Here is a 21221-nt window from a genome sequence, read left to right as displayed (position 1 = left end):
CATAATTGAAAATAATGTCGTCAGCAGATTTATTATCGATTTTTTTTTAGGTGATTTATGCAATAAATATATAGCCTATATAATGACAATAGAAAAAGAAAAATCTGAGGACCCTAAATAAATTCCAACTACGAGGCCCGGGGGCCATGGCCCCCTCTGCCCCCCTTAATCCGGGCTTGCTAGTCATTGAAGTACTTCTATTACTCCGACGATATTTTTCATTCGATCATAGTGATGGCGAAAGGTAGAGCTGGTAAATGACAAAATAATATTAACCAAGTTACTACAGTTGACCATTATGTACCATATTAGGTACATTCTGACTTTATGGTTGTTAAATGTGCAACGTTAGTGAGTGTTTAATGACATAGGACGTGGCGCTCACAAAAAAAAAATAGAAATTTTTATAAAATTTTTAAATAATTGATAAATACATAGGTTTTAATTATGGCTCATAAATATTTAATATTGAGCTATAAAATATAATATGTTCCGAATCATTAGAATGAATAAAATTATAGCAATAACACTTTAAGCTTATTTTAATAATTAAAACTTATCGGTATATCATATAGTAATAATTTTAGTATCTTAACGATATAGTATTAAAAAACCTAAAGGCCTATGGTATTTTTTTTAAATACTGAATCAGGTGACGAAATAATTATGAAAAATAAGTTAATTTAATTTCAACGTATGTTTTCTGTTATGAATTTGTACGAAAATCAAAGTAATTTATTGAGTATACATAATGGTTAACTGGTAAGCAGTACTGCAGTAGTAATCAACAAGATAAAAAATAAACACCATTGAAGAAAGTCTTATGGAAAATATCATTAATCATTTTGGGAAAGTACGTCGGATAATAAATAATAATAATGCAACGTTACATCTAAATATCAGATGCATTACTTTCTAAAATATGCAACGTAAAACATCATCGTTTGGCCAAAAACTGTGATTGTACGTGTATTGTTTTCTACAAATGGTTAAAGAGGCAAAATTAATCGTGTATAATATTATTACACCAAGACAAAGATTAAAATTATAGATACATTTTCTGTATTGAATTACTAACTCATGTGGAGGACCAAAAACCGTGGATAAAACGAAGTAATAATAAATTATCACATTGTGGTTTTATTAAATGCAAAATAATATAATTTTATCACGATAATTATAATATAATTTATGGTATATTATCCTATATTACTTATTCTATTCTATAGAATATATTCGGTTAAGCATCCTCTTAATTGCTTGTACTATACTTGAGAACTGAGAGGACGCCGAACTCTCATGATGTGTTATCTCTGTCTTTGCACAAACATAAGTATAATAGTACATATTATATAGTACCTACATGGCAAATAGTTCAGTGGAACCAATTGGCAATTTTGCGTTGATATCTTTAATTTCAGGGTTATTATATCTATTACGATAGATGAATATCTATTTTAAAACTTAGATGTAAGAAACTAAGAACATTATCTGTGTTGATAATTTTTTAGATTGTGATATTTTACATAATATATTCATAGACCATAACTCGGTTAGTAATTAAAATTACGTAAAATACCTACAATTAGATATACATAGAGAGTAGAGACATACAGATAATGTTCTTAACTTTGATAAAATATTGGTGGATAAATAGTAAATAAACTATAATATTAGAGCTTACATCACAAACATTATTATGAAAGCGCGATGTTGATTTTTGACACAAATTTGGATTGTAGTATATGAAGATTTGAGATAACATAATAATAATGTGTGAGTTTAGTGTACTCTTAATAATATTTTAGACATGACATGAACGACATAATCCATATTATAATGATTGTAATTATTATACCTAGCCAAAAGATGGCAATGACAGGGCTAATTAATCGGTTAATTTTCTAATTAACTAAAGAATTTATCTAATTTAAATTACTGTTGAAATAACTTGGTTTTTTTAGTTAATTTAAAAATAGTCCATAAAGTTAATATTAAAAAAGTTCATGGCGTTTTTGGTTTTAATATGGTTTCAAACTGTAAATAATCTAATACTACCTACAATAATTTTAGTATAATGCTATTATAGTAGTGGTGTATTTAGAATTGTGCTGCCCTGGGTAAACATTTTTTTTTAATCCCCCTTCCACCACCTGTCTTTTCATAGAGGCAACTTTCCTCACTCATAAAATAACTTACAACACATGTGTACAATTTGGAGTCCCCAAAAAGTGGCCACCAGGGGTAATTCTCCACCATATTTTCCCCCTTAAATATGCTATTTCTTTAATACATAATTTTCATTTCTTGGTAAAATAGTATTTATGTATAGCAGCGGTCCCCAGTACGTGTCCCTTTACTAAAGTTAATGCAGCTCGCACTAAAATCAAATTGTATATTATAAAAGAAAATTTAAAAAAAAAAAATATTTGTGTCGTTCAAGAACTTTTCCTACAATACGCTTTCTTAACAAAATATCTTGTCTCATTTTTTATTATTATTTTTTTTATGCTATTCTTCACTAAATTCAGTGAACAGTTGTAAGTTGTTATATTGTTAATAATTATTATCAAACATGTAAGCATGAAGTACCATTATTGAATAGTTTTTCCAACCGAGCCTTCCTATGTATCTATTGTGCTTATTATAAAAATATTTCATACAGATTGCACAAATTAACATAAAAATGACAAAAATTTAAGCGAACCACTATACTGATTTTCAAAAATTATATTTGGCCCTTTCTAAAATTTTAGTGAGGACCACTGGTGTGTAGACATAACCACATGGGTAGGTAAAAAATACACTTTGACGTGAATCATGTAAATGTAATAGGTACTAATTAAAAAACTAGATAAAATTGTTCTCATCCGAGTTGGATGTGACTTTAAACTTACCAGGCGAGCTAAACTTATTGCTTGTGAACAGTTAACGATGATTTTGCTATATTAACTCGAGTTAATTATTTTTTCACTAATCACAATTAATCCTTGATCATATTATATAATTATTACATTCGCAGGTAGAAAATCTGTTAAACTGTAATATTATTATAATATAGCTGGTCGGTGGTTCCTCGCAGTGCGGCGGCGGTAGGCTTGAGTGCCTATATCGAGATGTTCGAAGTCCGCGGAACGCGACGACGATGACGACAGTGATCGTACTGTTATCGTTACCCGCCGCCGGCAACACGTGTGCGTGAATCACGACTACTGCAGTAGGTAAATCGTATATTATTATCGCGTGTACAACTTGCACCGTCGAGTGCAGTTCGAACACTGACTCGGCACGGACGGACACGCAAAAGAGGTGGTCGAAGTCGTCGGCACGTGGGCCGCCGCGGTGGACAGCGATGTCGTTATAGTGTAATAATATTGTTGTTTGCTAAAATAACGGCGTTGATAACCGCCGCGCCGTCGACGACCTAATATGTACAAAACGACGGCAAGGTCGGCGCGGCTCTGCCTCTTCACCGCCACCCAACCTTCCACTCTTCCACCAACGCCCCGTTGGTCGTCCTTTGTCGGGTGTTCGGCGAGTGCGTGCGCGCGCGCTTTATCGCGGCGCGTGGCCGTTGCGCGACTTTCGCCGTCGAGGCGCCTCCTCCGCGCGCGCCGTCGTTTTGCACGGGGCGCGAGTGGCCGCCGTCGCCTAGTAAACGGCTCGGCATACGCGCGCTCTCGGTAGTCGACGTCCAAGAGTGTTGAATGTTGATGACTCATTCTACTGCACGCCGCGCACTGGCGGTCATCCGTCGTGCGCGCTCGCTCGATGACCGCCCATAAATGGGCATCAAGCGAACGCGCGGGTGCTGCACGCCGTAAATTGCCCACAATATATTTAATGTGAGCGTGACTATATCGTTGTCATTGTTGTTATTGTTATTATAAAATGCCGTGGTCCGGATGTCTATGTCTATTAATTTTTTTTATGTATTTTTCCTTTCCTGAAGTAATAAACGTCTTGCGGGTAAAACAATAATATCAAGTAACCGAAATTATATTATTATGTATACTAATATTGTCCTAAATATATTTAGTAAAAACGACAACGTACCTATAAGTTACAACAATAAGTACAAAAACGTTTGCAGTATAATACAGAGTATATAAATTTAAAAAAGTATATCAAATTAACACTAATAAAAACGATGATATCTTTTTTTATTACAAATATTTTATTTTTTGATTACTAATATTTTTCAGTGATCGCATTTTTAATTTATTGTTAATTGGCATAATAATTCTCGTCTTGTAAAAGAGGAAAGAGTTAATCAATTTTTTTAGAGTAAATAAAATGTGCAAATTATATGCTCAAATATACGTATACATCAATATACGATTTTCAAAATAATATTTGGTCTATGAACTCAGTTTGACTCGAACCGACCACATTTCAAATCATCCTCATAACCGTACATAATCCAATCGATATGAATACGCAAAATATACTGAAATGCAGCATATGATTCCGGACTCCGCGATCTTTATAATAATATCGGAATACAAATCATAGTAGCTTATATTAATTTTGCATTTTACTGACATTTTTTCCCTAATTCAAACAGGTAGATTTAAACAATTTTTCGCTTAAATCGAGAGATAATCAGGAAGTTTTAGTTTTTACACTTACAATCTATTGATTAATAATCCATAAATCTCAATATGTCAATTCTGCCCCACTAGGTACCAATTTAATCACTTTATGCCTTCTTTTCGAATGACAAATACGTAAGACAATGACGTTTAAAGATGATTCGTTTGATAATAATGATTAATGAATAGGTAATGATGCGTTTTCAACGAGATTTGAAACGGATATAGAAATTTATAGACGATTTGCATATACACTTTTAGATTCTGATAGCTCTGATGAATGAACCCATTTTCTTTTTATAATGTTTAGGTATGTATGTGTGTCAATTGTCAAGACTTTTAAATGTTTATAACAGAAAAATTACTCAATCTTCAATGTTAAGAAGGGTTTCCGATATAAAATTAGATCTCTAGTGTGTAGTTTGAAATATCAATTTAAACTCAACAGTTAAAATTCAGAAAACTTTTCTAAATAATTACAAAAAGTTTTAGGAACAAAAATGATTGTTTTCTGTTGCAGTAATTTAAAAAGCAATTTCTGCTGAAACTTGAAAATTTTATGACATAATGAATTCAAATATTTAGTTAATTTTTTATGTATTAAAATGTATACTTAATTATTTAAGTAGTTAAATAGTATATTAATTAAATAAACGACTTTTAGTGTATAATGTGTGCATAGGTAATTTTCATCAAACGTATTGAGATACGAGTAACTATTATACATATTATTTATTTGTAAGCGAAATTTATATTTATTGCATATTATATTCTATAATTTATAGAACGTTAAAATATGTAGGTCAATTTATTTAACACTCAAGCTGTAGTAGCCAGCAGGTATATAGGTAATATACCTACACATAACTACAATCTATACATAATACTCGTTTATGCACAAACGGATGAATATGTGTATGTAAACATGAAGATTTAATGATTTGTGTTTTATTTAATTCATTATGCATTTATAATCAATAATCAATCACTAATCTGTTAATAAGTCTCTAATTGTCAATATATATGTTGATTATTATGAACAAGTCAAATGAGTGATTGTAAAGTAGGTACTTATAAAAGAACAATGGACTTTCGGTTATTTATCTAAATGCTTAATGGGGTAACAAAGTGGCTAGAAACGATGAAAAACAACATTTAACTTCATGTTTAAACAGATAATATACTAAATTAAAATCTTAAAACGTATAACATATAATATATAGACATAAACGCTATTTACGCTTTTTTTTAAATTGTTTTTTGTATCTCATTACTACTTTAAAATTTTAAACTAATAAACTTTCATCACACCATTCCAAACAAGGATAAACCCACGTTGCACAAACAATTTAACAATATTTTTTTCATTAATATTTAAATGATAGATTTAAAGTATTTTATCAAAAGTAAAGTTTTTTGAAAATTAGTTTTAAATATATTATAATAGTGTATAATAATTATAAATAATATATTATAAAATTAGATATTTTGTCCACGAGCATCGAGTATACATAGATAAACATAAATAAACATTTGATAATGTAAACAGGCCCTAGTGCCTAAATATGATTTCAGATTAGTATGAATCCATCTCGTAGCTATCTGGTTCATATATTTTTTTTAAATGTCATCATGTAGTGTTCATAAACTTCTTATATTTGTATATATTTTTATGTTAGTCGCAAGGGTAAGGGTAAGTATAGATAGATAAGATGTACATTTGATTTTAGAGATAACACATAATAAAATTTGATGGTTAATTTTCAGTACATATTTTAAAGTATTGCTTGATTATTTTTATTGTATTATACTAGCATGAATACTTAAAAAAATGTTATGTGATAAAACCCAAATAAATAATTCCACTTTGGACTTGAAATTTGTAATATTAAAATTATTATACCAGTTGTCTGGTATAATTTCATACTATAAATATAATTATAATCTAACAGAGTGTAATTTTTGTAGAATCTATAATATATAATCAATAGATTATTACTGTAAAGTCAAAAAATAAAAGATTTTAACAGCAATAATTTCTAACTTTCTAAGACGTAGTATCATATAATTGCAAATACTTTTAAATGTATATTTAAAGTTTAAATATTGTATTTTATACTAAGCCAAAGTAAAATCGATATGTTGAGGTTTTATTTGATAGGTATAATATCTAATTAGGTAACTTATGCAATAGATTATATAAATTTATATAAAAATGGAAGTATAGAAAATTATAAAGAAAGAATAGTAGATTAGTAGAGCAAGTACTTGAATAAAGTCAAGCTTCTAATTAGATAAAAAATTAAAGAAGTTGGGTAGTATTTGGTAAGGGTCTTAAAATAAAAATATTCAAATAGATGGCTCTTTAGTTTCTACAAAGGTATAAATACTACATAATAGAATATAAAACAATAAATATAAACACTCAAAGAAAAGTATGTATTTAACTATTCCTGTAGGTAATCCTATCTAAATTTAAAAAATGAATAAATATTTATTGATCTATTTACCACTTTGATGTAAATAATTTACTATTGCTTAATGCTTAAATTATTTAATTTTTAGCGTTATATTTTTATCATGCTGTAAACTATTTTAGTAATAATAAAAAAAAAAACAAAAAATACATCATTTTAGAAGACATCATACTACGATACTAATATATTTAAGATTTAAAAAATATCCCTCATACCTCAACAAAAATGCCTAAATTAAGCCCCTCAATAATCGTGTATTTTTGCAATCGCTAATAATTTATTATGCTTTCATGATAAAATGATAACATAAAGATATCATAATTATTCCCTTAAAATCTCAGGTATAGGCAAACAAACATTCAGAACAGTATATTAAACAATAAAATAAGTATAAAAATTAACTATAACTAAATATTATTGTTTATTAGGGATAGGTACTGCAATTGTAATTATTAATAATAGTAGCAGCACTCAGTAATAGTTCATTAAACAATAGTCAATACTCAATACTTAACCACTACACTTCAGGTTAATATTTGAGCAAATATTTTAATTTCAAAAAAAAAATATAGTATTAATTATTTTCATATTAGATATATAATATAATATATATATTAAGATATATGGTTAAATTAATGACATCAAGTTTGAACTTAATGTAATAACTAATAACCTTTAGACATATTAATATATTTTTCCCCTTTTGTTTTCCCAAAATCACAAGAAATAAAAAAAATTGAGCATAGATACTATGAAATGGAGAATAAAAACTTTTATGTTATGCTATACATTGTTACGAATATACAATATTTTAAGATGCTTTTTGAAGAATTTTCTGCTTACTAATTTGTTTTTGCTACACACATGTAATAAAAATGTGTTCAAATATACTTTGAAATCGCTATCAAAATTGGAAAATAGACCATTTTCTAAGAATGGAACTTTGTTCAAACACTATTAGAAATGGATATCAACATTTTTCTATATAATTTTTAAAATATGCTTCCCTCGGTTTTTCGGTCTCAGAGTTCCAAAATGGTACAACGCATGATGTTAGGATGTTTTCTATTTTCAATGATTATGGAAAAATTTTGAGGTTGTTCATATTTCTGTATGCAGACATTTTCTAAATTTAGCACAAAGATCATACTTAATATACAATTTAACCATTACAGATACGACAAAATAAAATTCTCGTATATATTAATGAGTAACAACTATTAAAAATAATAAAAACCATAGGAACAGCATTGCCTATTAAGTCGGTGCACAACAATTCCATTATATAGATAGTCTAAACAATATAGTTCATAATTAGTTTTATTACAAATATATACTCATATGTAATTAAAAATTAAAAATATAGTGTATGATACAAAATACATTGAAATAATAAGACTATAAGAGAGTTAATGTATTGTTGAGTCCAAACATAAAATAAGTATAAATAGATAATATATATATGCATACATTATTGAGACTATTATATTAAGTACATGTTATATCTATTATTTTGATTTCGTTTATAATACATTATAAATTAGATTAATACGTTTTTCATTTTAGAAACCATTAATGATAATCATATGAAAGGAAGAGCAAAACATAGAAGTTTCATAAAATAAATAAAAATTATTAATTTTTTTTCATCGTTAATTGTTGTTGAAACAAGAATATTTATGTTTTAACGAATAATACAAGAAGTAATAGATACCTATATTTTGTAATTTATGACGATTTTAAAATTAAATACATCTCATCAATATTTAAAAATGCTACGCTTTACAACATGGACTTTACCCTTCCGGTTTTAAAATTGCTTATCATTATTCAAGTATCGGAATATCTATATAATATTTATATCATTTAGGATATACCTACATGTAATTAGTCACGCTAACCAATATTGTTCAAATCGTATTTTTTACACATAATTTTATGACTTTCTTCCGGACCACAAGATTTCGGTTGACTATCGATTGTTCATGTTACCTAAGACCTAACACATAACTCTTATCGTTTCCTTATATTAAATTTCTACTACAAATTATATATTCACAAATAATTTTAATAAGTATTAAGTACACAAAAAGTTATGATAATCCATATAATTCTATTCTTACATCACAAATTAATAGTTTTATTTCATTCTTTAAAAAAAAAAGTTTTGAGTAGGTGTTAATTAAATGTTTAAAAATTAAAATGTATCTTTATCCTTGAATTTATTAAATATTATAATAGTTCCATTATAATTTAGTAAGGCATTGAATATGTTCGTCTTCGCGGTGAGACGTCAGTCACGACTCACGAGTATTTGATAAATTGGATGAGACTTTCAAATTGAAATACAATTGTGAAAATTCTCAGTAATCGTCTTACATGTAGGTACACGTTAAGTAATTACAATTTACAGTTATAAATAATATTAAAGTTTATTATTTTAATTCTTATAAACTTAAAAATTTTTTTGTTTTTCTTATATACCATACACCATAATATGAATTCTACTAAGAAATTATTAATTGTGTGCAATAAAAATTGACACTTAATATAATAACATAATATGTTACAGAATGTCATTACTACATGTCTACATCACGTGTTTTTTCTATATTAGTATTACACAAGTGCAAATTATATACTAACCAAGTCAAATAAAGGTAACTTTGAGCTAAATAATAGTAATTTATTCATTATCCATACATTATAGGAACATTACGACCTACTATACGGGTATAGTCTATATACTCTATACCCGCCAAGGGCCTATTGCAGCTCTGGCCATTGGTCTGACAGTACATGTCATAACATAATATTAAGGTATTTTTTACACAATATACATATTAACTTAAAGCTATAAAAATTTAAATTTAATTATACAAATTAAACTTTTTTTTAAAATATAAATACATTTTCAATTGCAGTAGGATCCGGGCTGAGAATTTCGTGCAGGTGTATAGAACAGAGGGTATATCTTCTCGATATGTTTGACGATTTCTGCATTCAGTTAGTATGTGCTTAATGGTTAGTTGGACACTACAGGTAGAGCATTTGGGAGGGTCATCTCTTGTCGTTAGATGGCGATATTTTAGTGAGGTATAGCCTATTCTGAGACGATTTACAATCGTTTCTTGTGTTCTAGAGAAATCTGACAGTGGAGGCCATGGGAGTATCGGCATTTTAATGTCATTAAGTTTATTGGTTTGTTTTGACAATATAGATGCTAATCTTTTGGTAGTGTGATTTTTTTTTGATTTTTTATGAATTTTTTGCGTCAGAAACCTAGAATAGTGATGGATTTAGGTAAGCTGCAGTGTGCGAGTTTTGCGACCTCATCGTCTTTTTCGTTACCTGCTATATTGCTGTAGCTGGGAATGCACATAAAGGATATATATGTTTACCAGCAGACCGTGCAATATGACAGGAGTTTTGAATATTCTTTGCTATATCGGACGAATTTACTAAGTATTTCAGACTTTTTTTTACATTTAGTGAATCACTTATAGTATAATGCAACGTTCATAGTCTATGGATTGAATGAACTATTTAACTGCTTCTAATAATTATATTAAAGCTATTAAGCTAAGGCTTCAGCTGAGTAATTTGAACATTTATTTAAATTACAGTATCTCTGCATGACTGCATATGATAGCTGCTCCTACTTTTTGATTTACTATATTATAGATGATACTATAAAGTGAATTATATAATATTGGCAAACTTGAAGATAAACATTATCTATGTTCTCTTCACTGTATTTTAAATTTTAAGTGATTATTGTGACTTGATGAGAAAATATTTTAGATTTTTTGCAAAGCAATGATTTTATTGATTTTACAATGATGTGCGGGGTTTTTTTTTTAGGTACGTTCATGATTTATAGGATGAAAAATGAATTGATATTCAACTTTTGACAAAGTCGGTTTTGTTATATTGTTATAATTGAAAAACAAAAAACGAATATAGATTCTTGAAAATCTAATATTAAAAATATACATCCGTGATTTTATTTTATTTTTTCTACATTTTTTAAATTAATTTTTTTTTTTACAAGAGAATTATATATAATCTATACACAAAGTTAAAATAAGAATATGTTTTACAATATAATTTAAGAAAGACATGAATAGGATGAGAAAACATTTGAATTTAAAACATATTATTTCATCAAAATCACAAAAATTCGAAAAATATTTATAGCTAAAAATGTATAAAACGTTTTCCAATTAATTAATCGAATATATTGATTAAAATATGATTAATAATTAGTAATTACACTATAATATATCATAGCATAATATTTTGAAAAAAATAAGTGTAACGTGTTGATACTTAATAGTTAATACCAAATTGGCAATTGTTCATCTTTAAAATTTATTTTACGAGATATGTGATATGAAAATTCAATAACATATATGTGTTCACCTTTTCACAAAGGTTATATTTTATAATTTGTATTAAATTATTGAGGGTATATTTAGTTTGTGTATAAAATGTATTTGATAGGTATGTGATATTATGTCATTTCAAATTTCAAGTAAAGTTATATGCATATTATTGATTTAGAAAGTTATTATTTTTTTTTTAATCTGTAGTTAAAAAGTATTTTAAAAATGTCTTAAAGGTATTATACCTATCAATTAATTGAAAGTTGAAATATACTTATTTAGACAAACATTTTTAAGTATCTAATGTTATTCTATGAGTAGAATGGTGTGATAGATTAAATACCGTCATAGAAATCAAAAAGTACATATTCTTGGGTAAGTTTCTTCTTCTACTTCTATAGGTATTTTAACTTTCACTTTTTGCAGTTTTAAATCTTATTTATTAGTTACTTTCTGTTTATAATTTGGGGGATGGACATTGAACGGAAATTACTTAGGATAAACGGTGGCTGAATCTGAATACTGAAGCATCTTCACAATTTTAGTGTTTCCAACAGTCGAAATGTGTTATTTAGTTTTGTTTTAATTAATTACGCACATACCTCATGAATAATGCATATTATCAAATATTATCTATACATAAGAGTAAAATAATTTGCATAATATTCTACTTAATCTGTATTAGTTGAACGTTTTATGATGGTTTGACATGATTACATGAATCCAGATCCTTATGACCACGCTTAAAAACTGAACAAATCGTCGTGACCATATTATATAATACATATATAGGTATGCAAAGATGTTGACCAAATTGAAAACAATATAGTTTCTATAATATCACAATCAGCTCAATACGTGGTTTAAGTTTTACCAATGTAACATGCAAACTGCAAAGATACTTTCCCTAAATATACCACATAAATGTTTTTGTTTTATTATTTTTATCTGCTTAACACGTAGTTATATTACGTAAAATTTTGAAATTTGAAAGCACTAAAGCAGTAAACTCGATTACGTTTATTCTACAGATACGATATATATATATACTTTATGTCTTTATATATATACTCAATAAGAATAAGTGTAGCGATTCTATCTAGTTGTGTTAAATTTAAACATTTTTGACAAAATAAAAATAATATTTTTCACGAATAATTATAACTATAAATACGAGTATTGATATATCAAGGTTAATATCCTAAGAATATTATATATTTTTTTTTTTAAAGTCATGTAATATGTATGTATGTTTGTAGTGGTAATGAATGACCCTGTCAATGAAATTGAATTCATTTATGATCAATAAAAAAACAATAATAGTGATATGTGCATATATTATAATTAATAGTCATCCAGACTTTTGGAAAATTGAAGGTGTGGGTATTAGGAGTTGTCATAATAATAAATTATAAATATTGCAGTTGTTTCTATACACAAAACTATGTATGATTAATAAATTCATGTATAATATAATTTCGAATTATTTAATTGTAAGTATAGGTATATATATATATATTTATAATTACATTTTTTTGATTGATCAACATCGCCTCAAATTTCGTGTTCCGTATGCATTCCACTGCAAAATCAATTTAATGGGTTACCTACCCAGTGTCGGCCTGGCCATGGCCGCTAGGTCGCGAACGCATCCGGGGCCCCCGGCCGTATTTGTGTCGAGGGGCCCCGATATTTCTAAAAATATAATATTTCACTACTTATAAGCATTTTTTATCATTTTTATTTATTAATATGTTTGGGGGCCCTTCTGAAGAAATGCATCCGGAGCCCTTTAAGTACCAGGCCGACACTGTACCTACCCATATTTTATAACAAAGCCTATTGTCACTTTGTAGTTGGTACGCCTACGCGGGTAGCACGCTCGTCGCTCACACACCTATACGTGCAATTATAGGTGCTATATAATTGAGTATGTGTGTGTACCTAAACAAGTTAAATTATATCAAAAATACACATTGCGTTACGTATATTATTTTAATATATTGTTGGTAAAAACCAAAAAAGTGAAAACGAACACCAACGGTTGAATACACACAGTTCATCCTATAGGTGTATTATTATCATATTATATATTGTTTACACGGATTCTGGGCATTCTCACGGATACACCACATACACGCGTGAATAAATTCCATGGAATCGCACTCGTTCGGTAGAAATACGACGGCGGCGGTGGTGATGGACGAGATATTTTTTTCTTCAAATATTATACATTATAATAAATGGGTACAGTGTATAATAATATTATATAGTGTAACGACGAGGAAGCGGTGGCCCGGCGGAAATGTGCGCGCGTGAGAAAAAATAATTCTTGGTATAGAATGGATAGGTACAACGTAGTTTGTTGTGTATATTATACTATACTATACGCCTAGCGAAAAAGTGAAATCGCGAACCGCCACAGCTGCTCGGACATCCGACAGACCGCGGTGGTCGAGCGGCTGCAGCGGCGAACGATATCGCGACTTGTCGTCGGTCGTTACAATATAATAATCATAAGAATATTATTACTATATGGAGGTGACTACTAACCGGTAATTGCAGTGTTTGAATACGACGCCACCGTAGATTAGTAGGCAATGTAGGCATTGTAATAATAATAATAATATCGTTTTGTGTTGTATCTAGGTATGGTAATAATAAACAAATTATCTTACGCGACTCGAAGCGTGCATCGTCGGTCGTGCCACCTATATAACAGTAATAGTAATAATATGATAATAGTGCATTGTCTGCAATGGCAAAGGAGTTGGCGTTAAAGTTCCCTCCCACCTTCCCCGTAGACACGACAGCACGCAAATGCAGGACGCGACTGCAATATAGTGCCTACCTAATTTATATTATGATATTAGATACCTACATAAACAGTACCGCATGCACGAATAACGATTAGTGGTAACAATATAATAAACCATGGCATGATAATAGTGTGGTAGGCAGGTAGTTTAATAATTTGATTAGTGCTGTATACGTTAATAACAGATGTTGTTATTTCGTTAGAGACTGTTTTAATACCAATATATTACTAGTATAGATATGCTACTTTTTACGGCCCTACGGCGCTGCTGTGTTATCATTGCGATGGGAGAGTGACAATCAATACAGAATGATGTCATATTTTATATTCGTAGCAGTACTTTTCAATTTTTTTTTTTTAAATGGAACAATTTATGAGAAAATAGGATTTCGAATCTGGCCTCTAATAGTTGGTCGTTCGTAGTTAAAAATAATCAATCAACAGACGTACACACGTGATATACCGGCAACACGAATAATATAATATCCAAGTAAGTAGTAGGTACTTACTCGACAAATTAGCTAGAAGTTGAATTTCAAATGTCGAAATATAGTTTATTAACTCATAGACATTCTGTATACATACAAGATGATATTATCGGACATGATAGCGGAAACACATATTTTTTTACAATCGAGTGAAAACCAGAATAATATATGAGATGTCTTTATTGGTCATCGATTATCGTGTTGATTGAAAGCTGTTAATTACAAAACATGAACTGTAATGGTAATATTAAAAAACAATCAGCAAAGTAAAAGCAAGACAGAATACATAGAGCCTGCAGTGTTGAACACTTGTTATTTTGCCTGGACGCGCTTTGACGCAGGATACTATATATATAATATGTGTTTGTGCGATATTAAATCTGAAAGCAACGACAAGTTAAATCCCATTCACTAGTAATAACTTTTCCTTTATTTTTCATTATTTTTATCACGATCTATGAGTAGTTTTAATTTTTAGGTTCATCCTGTTTATCATTCAACATAAATAAACAAATAAATTATAATATCATAATATTCGAAAGACGATTGGTGCTCGTCGTAAGACGTGGCTTCTACGTTTATTAGTCCATAACTAATAATGTTGCATATTTAATTAATGCCTTCGTTTCTTCCACCATAGTTTTCCATACGTTTATAAATTACAGATAGACAGTGAAAGACATTCATACAAAATAAATATATACGATATAGTATATACCTTAGTATATACGCTATTTTTATGAGTGAAATTTATTTAGGGCCATATTTAATATGTATTTAAAAAAATTTGCGATAAGTCGCAATAAAATTGACGAACTCCAAAACAGTCTTAATTCACATTCAATGATTTTTGTTTTTCGATTCTGAAAGGAGAGGGAATGTACGGTTTGATTTACAATAGTGTGTGACTATAATAGTAGTTAACAACTAGCAAATACGTATGAAATTCTAGGTAGTTAAGTACCTACTTTTCTTAATCGTCGGGAAAAACTACTAAAAAAAGGAGCGAAAATGGGAATATTTAGTTAACGCAAAACCATGACATAGTTTTGAAGAAAAATATTTATATAGCAATTCAAAAATAAATCATCTTGCATCAATAGAAGTGGCAAAAAGAGGTCGAGGTTATGACGTGTGTTTCACATTCGTATAATAATATAAGAACTAAGAATTGGATTTAATTTAAAACTATTTTAAAAATATTCCACCCTCCCCCCCCCCCCCCCAAAAAAAAAAAAAAATCAAGTTAAATAGTTACAACAAAATATTAACCATAATAAATACCTATAATCTATTTTAGATGTTACATTAATTATAAAAACTTTCAACAAATTATTAATCTTGGAAATAACTAGGTAACTGTAATACAAAGCGAAGTATACAAAGTTATTCAAATTATAGATGCTTAATTATAATTTATAAGTTATAGTTAAAATATCAATGAAGATATGCTTTTACTTTTGTTTCGATAAAAACTGTAATTTTATGTCTTAAAAGATTAAAGTTCAAATTGTAATGCTTTTTAATGCTTTTTGTAACGTTGAGCTCCGCTAGTGTTTACGGAGCAGTGCCCTCGTCGCGGCGCTACGCTGTAATACATACTTATCACTTTATCTATTACGTACTTTACGACTTGAATAGCCACAGAAAAAATAAACAAATAATAATCTTATTTTATTTATAAATATTTCATAATTAAAAATAATTTTCATTGCGTAATAAAAATAGTTATATATTTTTCGAATCACCCTGTATTCTGAGGAACACGGTATATACAGCGTAAAATAATTTGTATGAATATGTTAGTGTTGGGAATGTTATTTATATCATTTATTATGTCAAATTGCGACAGAATTATAATAATACGGTATACAATTATTATCGGCGATAAACGTCATCGTGATTTCGGGGAAAAATAAATATCCAAACTAAAAATAAACAAAATTAAAAACCAATGGTATCGTTAGATTCGTAAGAAGGAACCTGATCGCCTACAATAAATTTCAGACCGTTATCCCGTAGCCAGTAAAAATTATAAACCATCAAACTGAACACTATATTTGTCGACGGGTAGTCACTAGTCGACAAAGGCGACCCGGGCAATGTGGCCGATGTCGACTACCCGTCGACAATGGCATTGAACGTGTTTTAAACATTAATTAATCATATTATATATATATATAAATAAATAAAGATTGTGTACTTATACTTGTTTTGAATATTATTCAACATAGTTTGTAATGAAAGAATACCATTGAATTGGGGCGATTTTATTAATTTGTTGTTTTCAGATTTCTTTTAATTAAACTTGTATTAGCTGTTTTAATTTCAATATATATAAGTACTTGACGTGTAATACAGGTTAACTCTTAGTATATAAATACAATACACTCGTTTAAACATCTTTCTCATAATAATATTTTTTAGGTTTAACTTTTAAAACGTCTAATTAATAAATACATATTATTGCATGCCTACCGTTTAACGTTCTGAAACATTTTCTAAACGCAATAATAATAATTAAGCTTTTCATTGCGTAAAGACATACTTATTGGCTTATTGCTTATAGTTATTTTTATTTAAATTTTTTATTTTATTTTTCGTTGCTTAATGACTAATTAGTCCAGAACTTATAGAAGCCATTTAGAACTTAAAATTGATCAAATATGAAAAAAATAAATATGATATGCAAACAAAACTCTTAATACCTAGATATTTAAGAATAAATCAAACTTAATGACGCTTTGTTACATTTTAATAAAAAATGTATTAAATTATATTACTTCGTTAAATATGCTTTAATATTATTAATTTTTTGTGGTAGAAAACTGATTTAACAAAAATAATAATATTTACGTCGTCCAGCCATTGTGATTAATTTGTAACTATTGTAGCGTATGCTTTATCATGTCTGGATTTTTTGCGTGTTTTGTTTTAATATTCTTATAAATCATAATTAGAGCAATGTAGTATAATAAACTTTATTGTATTCGGTCTCTATGTGTTTTAGGTTAAAACTGAATATTTTGAAATAGAAATCGTGAAAAATTGCATTATAGATTAAGTACAATATTTTTTAGAACATTATTACCTAGAAAGTTTAAATCTATAATAGGTATGTTTAACTATTACAACAAAACGTCACCATCGCTCTGTTTGGATGAAAAACACAAGTTTTTAAATTACAAGAGTATATATTATAATTTATTAGTTATTTTTGCTAAAAATATCTGTTTCTGTGAATGGTACTCGTTGAAATATGATACAGCGGAAAAACTAGAGTAACCCAAAGCCATCTACTTCGAAAATTATAAATTAAAGATAACATCAAACAATATTGTATTTATAACACTATATTTATTATATTAATTAAAGACAACGTAATTTGAAATTTCCAACTTCTTATACTACTTTGATTTTTGTCATTCCGAATGGATAATCATTATATTTAAAATTATTTATATAGGTCAAGTTTATAATTAACAACTGCCGTTCAATAAAAATAACTATAAAATATCTATGGATAATCGAATGATGGCCGGGGTGAAGACTCCGATCACTTTGATCGCTAAATAGATATTATACTATTTAAAAAATACTATCTCTATTCTTTACAGTCTACATTATAGTGTCGTAACATTGAGTCATAAGTCACGCGGTTAAATTAGCACCATATAGATGTATATAATATAATATAATATATTTTATATATTCCTAACTACATAAAAACTTGTTACAGTTATTGAAAGATTATTTGTGCACACATATTATGCCGGTATTTTATCCCCTTGTTATTGGTTAACTCTTAAAACTTTAGAAAGCTTAAAAATAAAGTTTAATCAATTACAACTTAAAAATAATAATTATGAAAATAATTAGTGACAGGGATTAAATGTTGAGTTGTTATGATATAATTTCTAATTATGTGAAAAATATTAACTGCAAAAAATAAATAAAACTAGATTGGGTTTATTGAATATTGATAACATTATGCAATATGCAACTACCTATATGGTTTAAACACTAAATATATAAAATTCAGGAACTGTGCCCTCGGTAGTTAAGTTTCGTTTAATAAGTTCAGTAATTAATGATTGAGGTTTTATAGTAATTTAAATAAAATATAAAAGTTTTGTTAAAGGGTTTGTGTTTAAATTATCTGTATGTTGATTTTAGTCTGTTGTTTAGCTGATAATTTTTTTAAATTTGAGCAGGTAATTCAATTTTGTATTATTTTTTTTTCGTGTGTTACAAACCAGGAGCTTAGTCGTCAATTGTAGCAATGTAAAATTAGTAAATACTAAATATACACAATATAATATACACATATTTATCTTTTACATGCAATAATTTGCTCTCTGATATATATTTATATGAACATAAGTAAGTTTTTTTTTATACATTGTCAATTAATTTTATGATAAATTTACCTACCTTAATAATTCGACTTGTCATATATTCGATTAATGAAAGAAGAAGAAATTGGTTTGATGTTGATTTACTTATGATGAAATATGGTACTCGTCCAATATGCTATCTACCGTAAATATTTTATCTACCGTCATTTTATGATAGCTTATATGATATCTACTGTATGTCCGTATATTGTATATTATTATAAATACTTTATAATTTTGCAATCAAGATTTAAGATTAAGCTTTTATTGAAACCCCAAATTATATAATATTTATACCTTAGTAAGTTAGGTAGGTTAGTTAGGTATACTTTTATATTATACCTGTTTAGTGTGTGTTTGTGAGTCGTATCGATTATATACGTGGTTTTACCGTGATTTATTTATTATTATTTAATAATTATTGTTATAAGTTTGTCGACTATGAGTTATTTATATCGACACATAATTCAAAATGAAGAGATATGCGAAAATTTTTTAAACATACGCGGTTTATTACCTACCAATCGACCAAACATGTACAAAAATTAAAAGCCAAACAATTTGTGGTGGCGAGTTAAAAAAAGTTATAAAAATAGTCGAAAACGTGATTCGGAGTGTAATATTTTGAAAACAATTTATAATCGATGTACAAAAAAAAGGCGCTCGATACAAAAACCAACCGAAGACCTGTTCGAATCATTTCTCGGAGTGATCAGAAATACTCAAATACGTATACATAACTACACAGTGTAAAAAAATGACAAAGAAAAAATTCTGCATTATAAAGGTGAGATAATTTATATGTGTTGATATATACTTCACCAACATAAAATGACGGTAGATAAAATATTTACGGTAGATAGGTGATAGCATACTAAACCATCAAACGTGTGGTAGATACCATATTGAACGAGTACTTGAAATATTAGACAATTGCACGATGCCACGATTTGTATGCTTATTATAAATACTCTAAATAATATGTTTACTAAATTGCTTACAACTATATTAAGAGTACAGAATATTACACGAAGTTCTATGATTCATAGTCAACGTGTATGACCACAAGTTGTGGTCATACACCAAAGACATACGCAGGGCGAGTGCAAATTGTCAAAATCGTTCAGATGGGTGTCGTCCGTGCCGAGAGAATAGTTTATGTAGATAATAAATAAAAATAATATACAATATTCTATATATATATTATATAAGTAACAAAGATTATGATGATTTCACTCTCATCAGCCATTAATTATATGGAGTGGCTATCATTAGGTACCTATATAATATAATTTTGTACCAAAATTAATGAGGCATAAGCACCAATTTATTATACCTAATACGTTAAGTTGTATAATACAACGTACCTACTGGCTACTTTTATACACTAATACGTACCAAAGATATAAAGCACATAATTTGTTACAATTTCAACATTTTAAATTACAAATAAAGTAATATAATGAAAAAAAAAGCAATGTAGTGGGTAACGCTCTGCTTTATATTAGATGTCTAAAGAAGCCATTGCAATGTAGATTTCAAATTTGATTTCAATGGTATAAAATCATTGTAGGTATGAAAAACGATTTTAGTAAACTTATAATCCCTTTATTCACAAAAAAAAAAGCTTGAAAACCGTTCCACTAATATAATTACCACATTGTCTTTGGGATGACAAACATCAATACAAGACGATTCAAAAGTGTTTATACGATTGCGAATTTTCATGGCTCAGCAATCACAAATTTCAGGTAACACTGTTGAGATAAGATGATCAATCTTATAATATCATCGTTGACGGCGTGTCTTGTGAGCGTTTGTAATGATTGGCGAATTGACGTCAGTACAGTGCCTGCACAATAAGATGTGCAGATAAAAATAAACAATGTTTTGAATATCAATGATTCATATGATATTATGTATGTCGGGCGGCCAGTAGGCTGGTTAATTAATATTGTACACATTATGTATAAACAATTAATTATTTAAATTTAATTATTTTTTACTTCATAATATACTCAGAGTTTCTTCGTATTTTGAAATAAACACGAGTTCTCT

General features: G+C 28.3%; 1 protein-coding gene across 2 annotated transcripts in view; it reads right to left on the bottom strand.

The window, feature by feature from the left end:
- LOC107164011 (uncharacterized) overlaps window positions 1–3402 on the bottom strand; it is a 40757-nt gene extending 37355 nt beyond the window's left edge. For both annotated transcript variants that reach the window (XR_001506044.2, XM_015511674.2), the window contains exon 1: window positions 2898–3402. The gene's annotated coding sequence lies outside the window, so the exon portion shown is untranslated. The remainder of the gene's footprint in view (window positions 1–2897) is intronic.
- Between the last annotated feature and the right edge of the window lie 17819 nt (window positions 3403–21221).

Source organism: Diuraphis noxia, unplaced genomic scaffold (genome assembly GCF_037042655.1).
Source record: "Diuraphis noxia isolate RWA-SAM2 unplaced genomic scaffold, SU_Dnox_SAM2 contig0001, whole genome shotgun sequence".
NCBI lineage: Eukaryota > Metazoa > Arthropoda > Insecta > Hemiptera > Aphididae > Diuraphis > Diuraphis noxia.
The sequence above is the reverse complement of the archived record's forward strand: the minus strand, read 5'-3'. Positions and strand labels throughout refer to the sequence as shown.